Source organism: Hemitrygon akajei, unplaced genomic scaffold, assembly GCF_048418815.1.
Source record: "Hemitrygon akajei unplaced genomic scaffold, sHemAka1.3 Scf000100, whole genome shotgun sequence".
NCBI classification, from domain to species: domain Eukaryota; kingdom Metazoa; phylum Chordata; class Chondrichthyes; order Myliobatiformes; family Dasyatidae; genus Hemitrygon; species Hemitrygon akajei.
This window is the reverse complement of record NW_027331986.1, coordinates 503917-516599: the sequence shown is the minus strand read 5'-3', so window position 1 is coordinate 516599 and position 12683 is coordinate 503917. Positions and strand designations below refer to the sequence as shown.

The 12683-nt window shown below is 44.1% G+C and overlaps 1 protein-coding gene across 1 annotated transcript in view; it reads left to right on the top strand.

The window, feature by feature from the left end:
- LOC140723079 (uncharacterized) overlaps window positions 1–12683 on the top strand; it is a 561502-nt gene that overhangs the window by 302393 nt on the left and 246426 nt on the right. The window lies entirely within an intron of this gene.

Below are 12683 nucleotides of genomic sequence, written 5' to 3'. Positions count from 1 at the left end.
TGTGTGTATTGTGGCGATGCAAAAGTTGCTGGAGAATTTGCAAGTGGGAAGAAGTGGAGTGATATTTGGAAATCTGACTTTTTAAAGCACCATTAGCAAGCAAATCACATATGGACGGTGTGCAAAAGCTCCATTGAGAAAATCCTTTATAACCAGCAACAGGCCTGCTACATAGTTTGTGTGAGTGTGCAGATGAACTCGATCAAACCCAGGGGAGATCAAAGTTCTTATCGACAGTGATTTGCCAGCTGTTAAAAGAAATAACTCCCTATTTAAAATTCAGTGTGCGCATGTTGTTGTCAGTGGGTAAAAATTGCACAGCACAAGGTGTTTCGGCACACCGGTCATTACAAATTAGGCGGGACATTGGTGAGAAGGAGGGGAGACCTCCAGTGTCCCTGATACCCTCATCTACAAGATGTTCATCCAGCTGCAGCCTGTAACCCTGCACTTTAAGGAGCTGGAAATGGATGAATTCTGGATCATCTGGGAGTCAGAGGGGGTGACAGATATGACATCAAGGGAGGTGAGTTACACCCAAGGTGTAGGACACATTAAACTAGGTGAGAGTCAGGAAGGGGAATGAGGTTAAATATCCATCGCAGAGTACGCTTGGGGCCATCTCATACAACAACCTTCCTTAGAAGGTTGGCGTCATTCAATGTCTGCAGTGAGATGCTGAAGATGTTCTATAGGTCAGTTGTTGAGAGCGCCCTCTTCTTTGTGGTGGCGTGTTGGGGAGGAAGTATTAAGAAGAAGGACGCCTCACGTCTTAATAAGCTGGTTAAGAAGGCGGGCTCTGTCGTGGGCAAAGTACTGGAGAGTTTAACATCGGTAGCTGAGCGAAGGGCGCTGAGTAGGCTACGGTCAATTATGGAAAACCCTGAACATCCTCTACATAGCACCATCCAGAGACAGAGAAGCAGTTTCAGCGACAGGTTACTATCGATGCAATGCTCCTCAGACAGGATGAAGAGGTCAATACTCCCCAATGCCATTAGGCTTTACAATTCAACTGCCAGGAATTAAGAACTTTTTATTATGCTTTTTGAGTAGTGATTTAGATGCATATCATATTATTACTGAGTGAAGTATGTATGTAATTAGTTTTTTTTTTTTTTTTTTGCTACAACAAGTGTTTGGGACATTGGAAAAAATGTGGAATTTCCCCATGGGGATGAATAAAGTATCTATCTATCTATCTATCTATCTAACAGGTAGACCACTTTAGAAACTGTTGGGGGGGATTACCTGGCAGAGGAATGTCAAATGGTTGATAGGGGATTTGTTAGTTTGGGGATTAAAACTAGCAGAGATCTAATATCCTGGTGGTAAGGCTTGCTATTGCTAGTGTGTGGTGGGGAGGGTGTGTCGTGAAACTAAATTTGCAGGGGGGAATTGGAGTCAGAATGCCAGAACAGATAGTGAAGTTGGTGAAATGAATTGACTTATATCATTTATATACATGAGGAGCAGAAATCTTCATATTACTTCTTCATCTAAATGTGCAATGTGTAATTTACAATAAATAGTTTATACATAGGACAGTCATTATGACAGAAACACAATTGTATCAGCATAAATTAATCAGTCTGTTGCCCTGGTGGAAGGAGCAGTCCAGGAGCCTGTTGGTCCAGCTTTTATGCTGCGGTACCATTTCCTGGAAGGTAGCAGCCGGAGCAGTTTGTGGTTGGGGTGACTTGGGTCCACAATGATCCTTTGGGACTTTTTATGCACCTGTCTCTGTAAATGTCCTGAACAATGGGAAGTTCACAACTACAGATACGCCGGGCTGTCCGCACCACTCTGCAGAGTCCCATACCAGGCAGAGATGCAGCCAGACAGAATGCTCTCAATTGTGTCCCTGTAGAAAGTTCTTAGGATTTGGGGCCCCATCCCAAACTTCTTCAACCGTTTGAGGTGAAAGAGCCGCACGGCCATGTCCCACACAGCCGGTATGTACAGACCACATGAGATCCTCAGTGATGTTTATGCCGAGGAACTTGAAGCTGTCCACTCTCTCAACCCCAGATCCATTGATGTCAATAGGGGTTAGCCTGTCTCCATTCCTTCTGTAATCCACAACCAGTTCCCTTGTCTTTGTGACATTGAGGAAGAGGTTGCTTTCTTGACACCCAGACAGACGTTGTTCACACCTCAGACAGAGTCAGCAATCAAATGGTTGAGCCTGGTGCGATGAATGTGCTGAGCTGTGTATATCACAATGCAAGAAGCATCGTAGGAAAGCCCGATGAGCTCAGGACAGGGAATTATGATATTGTAGCCATTATTGGGACTTTGTTGCTCCCAACACTCTGAGAGATTTAGAGAAACAAACTTTGTAGAGATCGCAGACTATGCTAAGAAACAAAGGTTGATATAGTAAGCGATTTTAACTTTTTATATATTGAATGGAACTCCCATACTGTAAAAGGACTAAATGGGGTAGAGTTTGTCAAATGTGCCCTTAATCAGGATGTAGTATTCCCGACAAGAGGTGTGCAATAAGCTGTTAGGAAATGATCCAGCATTAGTGACAGAAATTAGTGTATGGGAACACTTTGTATCTAGCGATTGTAATGAAATAAGGTTCCAAGTAGATATGGAAAAAGAGAGGGCTGGACCATGGGTTGAGATTCTAAATTGGAGAAAGGTCAATTTTGATGGTATCAGAAAGATCTAACAAGTGTGGATTGGGACTGGCAGTTTTTCTAGCAAAGGAGTACTTGTAAGTGTGAGTTCTTCAGAAGTGAGGGTGTAGAGTTTGTATGTGCCTGCCAAAATAAAAGTTGTAAGGTAACTGGTACAGGGAAACTTGGGTTTCAAGAGATATTGAGAGCTCGTATATTTTGTTCCTCTAAATGTCTCAGACTGCTGGGTGCTACCAAGACTCATTAATGACTGACTCATTAATCATCAGTCCAAGCCCTGAGCTTATCTGACTTTTTGTTTAGTCATCTTCTGTTGGTTCCTAAAAGCTTCCCAATAGTTTTTTGTTCTTTTGTCTGTCCTCTCTTTGTCTATTATGTTGGCTTTGGCTTCTCATTTCAGCCACAGTTGTGTCCTCCTGCCTTTCCAATGCTTCCACTTCTTTGTGATGTATCTGTCACTCAGCTCCCGAATTACTCCCAGAAACTCCAGCCATTACTGCTCCGTTGTCACTCCTACCTTTTCCCTTCCAAACACGTTTGGCCAGCTTCTCTGTTACAGAAAAATGGAGAAGTTCAGTACAGAAACAAGCTATTTGGCCCACCTAGTCAATGCCAAAAAAAAGATTTAAGCTGTCTAATGCAACTACCTGCACTGGGACCATCGCCCTCCATACCCCAACCATCCAGGTACCTATCAAACTTCCCTTAATTGAGAAATCGAGTTCATATTCACCACTTGTGCTGGCATCTCATTCCACACTCTCACGACCATTTCAGTAAAGAGCTTTTCCAACTGTTCCTGTTAAATTTTCACCTTCCCCACTTACCCATGACCTCTGGTTGTCATCCTACCCAACCTCAGTGGAAAAAGCTGCTTGCATTTACCCTATCTATATCCTCATAATTTTGTAGACTTCTAACAAATCCTCAAAGCAATGTTTAATTTCCTTGTTTATGTTTAGAGCCTTTTTTAGGTTTATGAAATGAGGGATGTTGATCGTGTGGATAGCCAGATATTTGTTACATTGGCCTTTATAAGATAGATAGATAGATAGATAGATAGATAGATAGATAGATAGATAGATAGATAGATAGATACTTTATTCATCCCCATGGGGAAATTCAACATTTTTTCCAATGTCCCATACACTTGTTGTAGCAAAAACTCATTACATACAATACTTAACTCAGTAATAATATGATATGCTTCTAAATCACTAACTCAAAAAAAGCATTAATAATAGCTTTAAAAAAAAGTTCTTAAGTCCTGGCAGTTGAATTGTAAAGCCTAATGGCATTGGGGAGTATTGACCTCTTCATCCTGTCTGTGGAGCATTGCATCGACAGTAACCTGTCACTGAAACTGCTTCTCTGTCTCTGGATGGTGCTATGTAGAGGATGTTCAGGGTTTTCCATGATTGACCGTAGCCTACTCAGCGCCCTTCGCTCAGCTACCAATGTTAAACTCTCCAGTACTTTGCCCACGACAGAGCCCGCCCTCCTTACCAGCTTATTAAGACGTGAGACGTCCTTCTTCTTAATGCTTCCACCCCAACACGCCACCACAAAGAAGAGGGCGCTCTCAACAACTGACCTATAGAACATCTTCAGCATCTCACTGCAGACATTGAATGACGCCAACCTTCTAAGGAAGTACAGTCGACTCTGTGCCTTCCTGCACAAGGCATCTGTGTTGGCAGTCCAGTCTAGCTTCTCATCTAACTGTACTCCCAGATACTTGTAGGTCTTAACCTGCTCCACACATTCTCCATTAATGATCACTGGCTCCATATGAGGTCTAGATCTTCTAAAGTCCACCACCATCTCCTTGGTATGAAGTTGTATTAGACATTGGTAAGACTGAATTTGGAGTATTCTGTGCAGTTTTGGTCACCTAATTACAGGAAGGATATTAATAAGTTTGAAAGTGTGCAGAGAAGGTTTACAAGGATGTTGCTGGGACTTGAGAAACTGAGTTACAGAGAAAGGTTGAATGGGTTAGGACTTTATTCCTTGGAATGAAGGAGAATGAGGGGTGATTTGATAGAGGTGTATAAAATTATGATGGGTATAGATAGAGTGAATGCAAGCAGGCTTTTTCCACTGAGGCCAGGGGAGAAAAAAAACAGAGGTCATGGGTTAAGGGTGAAGAGAGAAAAGTTTAAAGGGAATATTAGGGGGTGCTTCTTCACTCAGAGAGTGGTGGGAGTGTGGAATCAGCTGCCAGATGAAGTGGTGAATGCGGACTCACTTTTGACATTTAAGAAAAACTTGGACAGGTATGTGGATGAGATGGGTTTGGAGGGATATGGCCCAGGTGCAGGTCAGTGGGTCTAGGCAGAAAAATGGTTCGGCACAGCCATGAAGGGCCAAAAGGCCTGTTTCTGTGCTGTAATGTTCCATGGTTCTGTTGTTGAAATTTCCCAGGGAAGAAATGGCTAACATGAGGGGGCATCATTTTAAGCTGCTTGGAAATAGATACTGAGGGGATTTTGGGGTACTTTTTTACACAGAGAGTGGTGGGTGCGTGAAATGCGCTTCCGGATATTTGTGTGAGATTCCCATCTGCACGTTAACAAAGGCTATTTGCGTCAGAGTGTTCAGTTACTGTGGGGCCAGCAGCCCATGCAGCTCAGTCGGAACAGGGAATAATACCAATGGAGAGAGTCCAACTGAGCCAAGTCACAGATTGGAGATGGCAGAAATGCCCCATTCTTATAGAGACAGGAGGAGCATCAGAGAGTTTGATGGTCATTCCAGATACCAGCACTGTGCCCAGTTAGAAGATGATTTCTCTCTCCAACTTGGGATGAACTTCACTGTAACAGTGTGATGTCAGATCACACCTTGACAACTCAAGTGATCTCATCTGAAATGTTGTCCTACACCCATTGATGGATTTTGTAAATCTTTTTTACAGGTTAAAAATGACAAGGAATTTGTCTACGGGAATCTCAAACACAACACGCCAGTTTTGCTGTCTTTGTCCAGATATTTAAGAAGTGCAGCAAGGGATTCACACGATCATCCTTCCTGCTCAGACAGTGGGGACGGATTCACTCTATCATCTAACTGACTGGTATGCCCCTCATTTTACATGGGAGTTCACCTGCTCAGACAGTGGGAATGGATTCACTCAGTCATTTCAACTGAAGGTACTTCAGCAAGTTCACACTGGGCAGAGGCTGGTCATCTGCTGAATTTGTGGGAAAGGATTCACTCGGTCATCTGACCTAATGGCTCACCAGCGAGTTCACACTGGGGAGAGGCCATTCACCTGCTCAGACTGTGGGAAGGGATTCACTCGGTCATCTGACCTAATGGCTCACCAGCGAGTTCACACTGGGGAGAGGCCGTTCATCTGCTCAGACTGTGGGAAGGGATTCATTTCGTCATCTAAACTGAAGATACATCAGAGAGTTCACACTGGAGAGAGGCCGTTCACCTGCTCAGACTGTGGGAAGGGATTCACTCAGTCATCCTACCTACTGGTACACCAGTCAGTTCACACTGGGGAAAGGCCGTTCACCTGCTCAGAGTGTGGGAAAGGATTTACTCAATCATCCACCCTAATGGCTCACCAGCGAGTTCATAGTGGGGAGTGGCTGCTCACCTGCTCGGACTGTGGGAGGGGGTTCACTCGGTCATATAAACTGAAGGTACATCAGCGAGTTCACACTGGAGAAAGGCCATTCACCTGCTCGGACTGTGAGAAGGGATTCACTCAGTCATGTCTACTGAAGTTACATCAGCGAGTTCACACTGGGGAGCGGCCGTTCACTTGCTCAGACTGTGGGAAGGGATTCACTTGCTCATCTCAACTGAAGGTACATCAGCGAGTCCATACTGGGGAGAGGCCGTTCACCTGCACAGTCTGTGGGAAGGGATTCACTTTGTCACCTCACCTACTGAGACACCAGTTAGTTCATACTGGGGAGTGGCCATTCACTTGCTCAGTCTGTGGAAAGGGATTCACTGAATCATCTTTCCTGCAGAGACACCAGTCAGTTCACACTGGGAAGTGGCGGTTCACCTGCTCAGACTGTGGGAAGGGATTCAATCGGTTATCTCACCTGCTGTCACACCAGTCAGCCCATACAGGGAAAGGGCCGTTCACCTGCTCAGTCTGTGGGAAGGGTTTCATTTCGTCATCTCAACTGAAGATACATCAGCGATTTCACACTGGGGAGAGGCCGTTCTCCTGCACAGACTGTGGGAAGGGATTCACTATGTCATCTCATCTGAAGGTACATCAGAGAGTTCACACTGGGGAGAGGCCATTCACCTGCTCAGACTGTGGGAAGGGATTCACTTCGTCATCTCAACTGAAGGTACATCAGAGAGTTCACACTGGAGAGAGGCCGTTTACCTGCTCAGACTGTGGGAAGGGATTCACTCGGACATCTCAACTACAGAGACACCAGCGAGCTCACACTGGGTAGAGGCCGATTTCATGCTCAGACTTTGGGAAAAAATTCTCTGAGCCAAATCCACCAAATGTGTATCACTGTTGACACTGGGGAGATTCCGTTCACTTGCTGTGAATGTGAGAAGCGATTCACTCAGTGAATTAACCTTGCGTAACTCTCACTTCAGCTAGCAGCTTAATATAAAGGGTGATAGACCCCAGCCTGGCTAAACTTAAGAAATCTCGTTTGGATGGATGCTGTGTGATGTGTCCCCTGCTACAATTCAGTACCCTGAAATAACAGTAAACAATATGTGATTAAACAATTGAGCTTTGTAATTCTTACTTTGACCAGAGGGTTAGTAAAGAAAACAAATAAAAAAAAGAAAAAGGGCCCACTCTCTCCATTTGCATTTTCTCATCTCTTCCTGGCAAAAGATCATGAAAATCACTCTTCCAGACTCACAAGAAAGGACATTTCTGTCATTGGACAGCCCCACACTCCAAAACACTGTTATCTCTAGTCATAGCCTAAACATTGCTGCTACTGAGAAACCATTACCTCAGCTGGGAAACATTACTGAGAAGTCGTTACATCAGCAGTGAAACATTACAGCATGTAAGACTTGTGACACACTACCGGGTTCACACTGGGGAGAAAGTTTCAATGAGCTGCATGCTGGATATTTGTCCATCCCCATTGCTGAATGCAATTTCGAGAGTGATTGTCGGTGCTGAAATCTGCAATTATTGCTGCTGCTCACCACACCCAGTTCTGCACCCTGGTCACTGGGCATGGGAGGAGTTTCTTCTGCTGCACATTCACCTTTAATGGGACTGGAGTTTAATATTCTGGCTCTGAGACAAATACATCAGTTCTATTTTAAACTCTGTCTCTGGTACTTACTGAATTTATAACACACCTAGTGTACAGTAGAGAATCAACTCACGCCAGCTGGACCCTGCCAGTGATTCAGTTCCACGACAGTCCTTTTAAATCCTCCCCTGTTGTTCATCTCTCGCTCTCCCTGGGTGGTGAGATCCACCACTGGATCCATCATCCAGTGGTGACGGATTCCAAACAGACACCACTCTGTGGTGAAGAGGTTTCCTTTGAGTTTTCTGCAGAGTGAAGAAGTCGAGGAGAAGGAAATCAGAAGTGGGGCTTGGCAATGTCAGAGTAGAAACTTTTTAAAGCTGATTGACAGAGAAAATCTTTTGTTTGACTGATGACACAATCAATACCTGTGGTGAAGTGCTCCACTGGTCGAGGAACATGTGTGTGTTGGGAAATGCTTTATCTATTAAGGGAGTTGTTCCTGCTTGTTTATCTTGTAATATTGTATCCAGATGGTTATTATGGATTGTCCTATCTGAAATAATGTATTGATTAACATATAATCTTGTCACCATCTCATCTGCTCAGATCGTTGGGATGTCTCCCATGGAGGGTCATACTCGTTCAACTGATTAATGTTTCCTTCCATAGTGATGATTAATTTTTCTGAATTGGCCTCTCATTTAAGATTTCCGGTCTGTATTTCTTATCACAATTGCATATACACACATGGAGTGCTGAATCCAGTTCATTTTTGATGAAAATATATATACCTAGAAGTTTTATCTGACTGTTGTGTGATTTCTTTTTATTTCATGTGTGTTATTTCTCTTCCTCCATCTGTCCAAGGTAGTGTTAATCTCAGTGGGTTTGAGTGTAAATAGTCTTTTCTAAAGCTTTCTTAAGTTCTTGTTTATCTTTCTAAATTTTACTGATTGAAATGGGACCAAGATATTTTTATTTTAAAAAAATGTCGATGTCAGTATTGATGAAAGTGTTTATTGCCTGTGTTGTATTTGTTAATTACTGAGCTCTATTTGGTAGTTTTTTTAAAGCCTTGGACTGAATTTTGTCAAAGGTTTTCCCTATTTTGCTCTACTTTCTATTTTCTTCACTTGTTGATATTCCAGATACGTGGGTATCAAGAGTCCCGGTGAAGGGCTTGGCCTGAAATGTTGATTCCCATCCATAGATGCTGCCTGACATGCTGAGCTCCTCCAGCACTTTGTGTGTAGCTCTCTAGATTTCTAGCATCTGCAGGTCCTCTTGTTTCCCAGATACTTATATGTTTCTTGAAAGAACAAGCTGGTAGTGGGGTTGTGTGGCTCTGTCGGTAAAATATTAAATAAAATCATTAGAAACAAGTGGCATAGGGTTGGAAGGTGTAAAATCTGTGGGTAGAATTAAGGAACAGCAAATGTAAAAAAGAATCCCTGCTGAGAATTGTACAGAGACCCCCAGACAGTAGGAAGTATGTGGTCCTCAAATTACAATGGGAGATAGAAAATGCGGGCCAAGAGGGCAATGTTACAGTAGTCATGGGGATTGTCATGCAGGTGATGAGGAAAATCAGGATGGTGTTGGTCTCAAGAGGAGGAATTCCTTGAATGCCTACAAGATGCTTTTTTAGAGCAGCTCGTGGTTGAGCCCACTTGGGGGTCAGCTATTCTGGATTGGGTGTTGTAATAAACCGGAATTAATTAGGTCACTTAAGTCCAAAGAACCTTTGGGGGTAAGTGATCTTAATGTGATCAAATTCACCCCGACATTAGAGAAGGAGAAGCTAAAGTCAGGTGGAATAAAGAGAATTAGAGAGGCACGAGAGAAAAATTGGTCAAAATTGATCAAAAAATACATGGGCCGGGATGAAAACAGAGCAGCAATGTCTGGAATTTTTGGAAGGCACAGGATATATACACAGTGGCATGCAAAAGTTTAGGCAGCCCTGTTCAAAATTTCTGTTACTTTGAATAGCTAAGCGAGTAAACGATGACCTGATTACAAAAGGCATAAAGTTAAAGATGACACTTTTTAAAATATATTTTAAGCAAGATTACATTTTTATTTCCATCTTTTAAAATTTCAAAATAACAAAAACGGAAAAGGGCCCGAAGCAAAAGTTTGGGCACCCTGCATGGTCATTACTGAGCAGCACCCCCTTTGGCAAGTATTACAGCCTGTAAACACTTTCTGTAGCCAGCCAACAGTCTTTCAGTTCTTGTTTGAGTAAATTTCTGGGTTCACTCATAAGTAGCAAAGTACTGACTGTGGAAATTACAAATGAGAATATTATTCGAGTCACAGAGAGCAGCAGTACTGAAACAGGCTCTTCTAGTGCATGCTGACCTGTTTTAGTTGTTACTGCCTGGTTCCAACTACCTGCACCAGAGCCTCCATACACCTCCCATCCACGTCCTCACCCAAATTCCTCTTTAGTGTCTAAATCAAACCCACATCCTCCACTTCCACTGGCAGCTCATTCCACACTCTCACCAACCTCCGAGTGAAGAATTCCCCTTCAGATTCCCCTAAAATAATTCACTTCCACCCTGAACGTATGTCCAATGTCAGGGTGAGAGGGAGGACGGGGCAGAGAGGGAAGACAGTAAGGGGAGGGGGTGTTCGAGTGCAGAGAGGGAAACAGAGTGAAGAGATTATACTTAATATCTTTCAGAAAAATGTAATTGAACTTGCTGCAAACCTACTCTACATATCCTGTACATTCTTAACCAAATTATTGATCCAGATGACAATAATGGTTGATGTTCAAAGTAAATGTTGTTATCAGAGTATGTATATGTCTCTACATACAACCCTGAGATTGTTTTTCCTACAGGAACACTTAGCAAATCTATAGAATAGTAACAGGATCAATGAAAGATCAAGTGGAGCATAGAATTCAACGAACTGTGCAAATGCAAATATAATTAAATATCAATGAATAATGAGAGCAATGGGGTGTAACCCTGGGGAACCTCACTAGGCCCGGGTCTTGAGTCCAATAAACAGCCTCCCACCATCACTCTCTGCTTCCTGCCATCAAGACAGCTGTGCATCCAGTGAGCCAGCTCTCCCTGGATCCCGTGTGATCTGACTTTCCACAGCAACTTACCATGTGAACCTTATCAAAGGCCTCACTGATGCCCATATCGGCCCCGATCCTGGGACAGAGGTGTCACCGATCAGAGGGCATGGATTAAAGCAGAGGATGAAGAGGTTTAGAGGGATCTGAGTAAGAGATGTCTCACTCAGAGGGTAGCTGAAATCTGGAACTCACTGCCCGAGGTGGTGGTGGAGGCAGGTCCCTTCACAACATTTACGAAGAGGATGAGCATTGAAACTGCCGAGATACAGTCGGCTGTGAACCAAGTGCTGATAAATGGGACCAGTGTAGACAGTGAGTGGATGCTCAGAACAGGTATGGCCGGCCAAAGGTCTGTTTCCCTTCTGTGTGATCCACCACTCCGGACATGCTAAATTAACGATGCAAGGCATTGATTTCAAAACTCCACACCCCACTCCAACCTGAAGTAAACCAGACTGAACCCCTTTGTCACCACTGGGAGTATCTGTTTCTGTCAAGGTAACGTAAAGATTGATCACTTTTGCTAAACAACTGGCAATTGATCGTTTCTGTGTCTTCTTCCATTAATGTCGCTGCCTTACAGCAAAACTAACCCTCTCACTGTGTCAGAATCAGTGATTAAATCAGACTCCAAACACTGTGCTTTCATCCCTGCACGTTATAACTGGAACAATCTCACTGAGGGTCTGATGGAGACATGGGATCACATCTCCCCTGCTTCTGACATTTCAAATACCCTCAAAATGGTTTTCTGATTCAGTCTGAAGGTTATGGTACATTCAGCTCGTCGTCAGACCTGACAAACCGTGTCTTCCCACAGCTGGTTCCACCTATTGGTGTGTCCTCTTTCCTCCACCTCCAGGGAAGCTGCATCTCCACACAAACTCCTCACTGGAGACGACTGTCTGTACCCGTGACACAGAAAATCACATCACTGTCACTCTCCTGATACCGTGTCTGACCTGCTCACCTCCGGGTATCCTCCCTCAACAAGCCTCTTCCTCAGTCACCATCTGTGAGATTATTTAAAAATACAATCACTGTAGAACGATCTATCAGACAGCTGCTGTACCCCTCCATCCCGGACGATGGTTTGCTGATTAAAACTCTCTCTCCTCAGCCCCTTCCCTATTCCCTTTCCCTTTGCAAACTCCAGATATGCCAGCTGATCCGAACCCACTGTGAGGACATTTATATCTCACAGGAGGAGGTAGCAATTCTTTTTCAATCTGGGCATAACGTGTTTCTGGATCAGATAATGAACGAGTTGCATGTGCCACAACTGCGGAGGAGCCGGTGTCACCAGTGTAGAGGCGGCCGCATCAGGAGCAGCGGACACAACAGGCGACCCCGGAAGATTCACAGGTGAAGTGTCGCCTCACCTGGAACGATGTTTGGACAACAGAGAGAGTTCGACCGTCCGGCCCTTTCACTGTGACACCCCGAACTCCACATCAAATCCGTCCAAACGAATCTGGGCGAACTTTAATGACCAATAAATATAATTCCTCTCAGCGATCAGCTGTCTGAGTGATTCCCTGACTCTGAGAGGAAGGGGTATCTGTGGTCCACACTGTCAGGGTGTTGAGTTTACAGGGAGACAAAGACTGCAGGGACGAGAGGTTCTCTGTTGACTAATACACTGTGTGTGGACCCCGCTGGCAATTCTGGTGTTGTGACCCGAATCGAGACAAACACCAC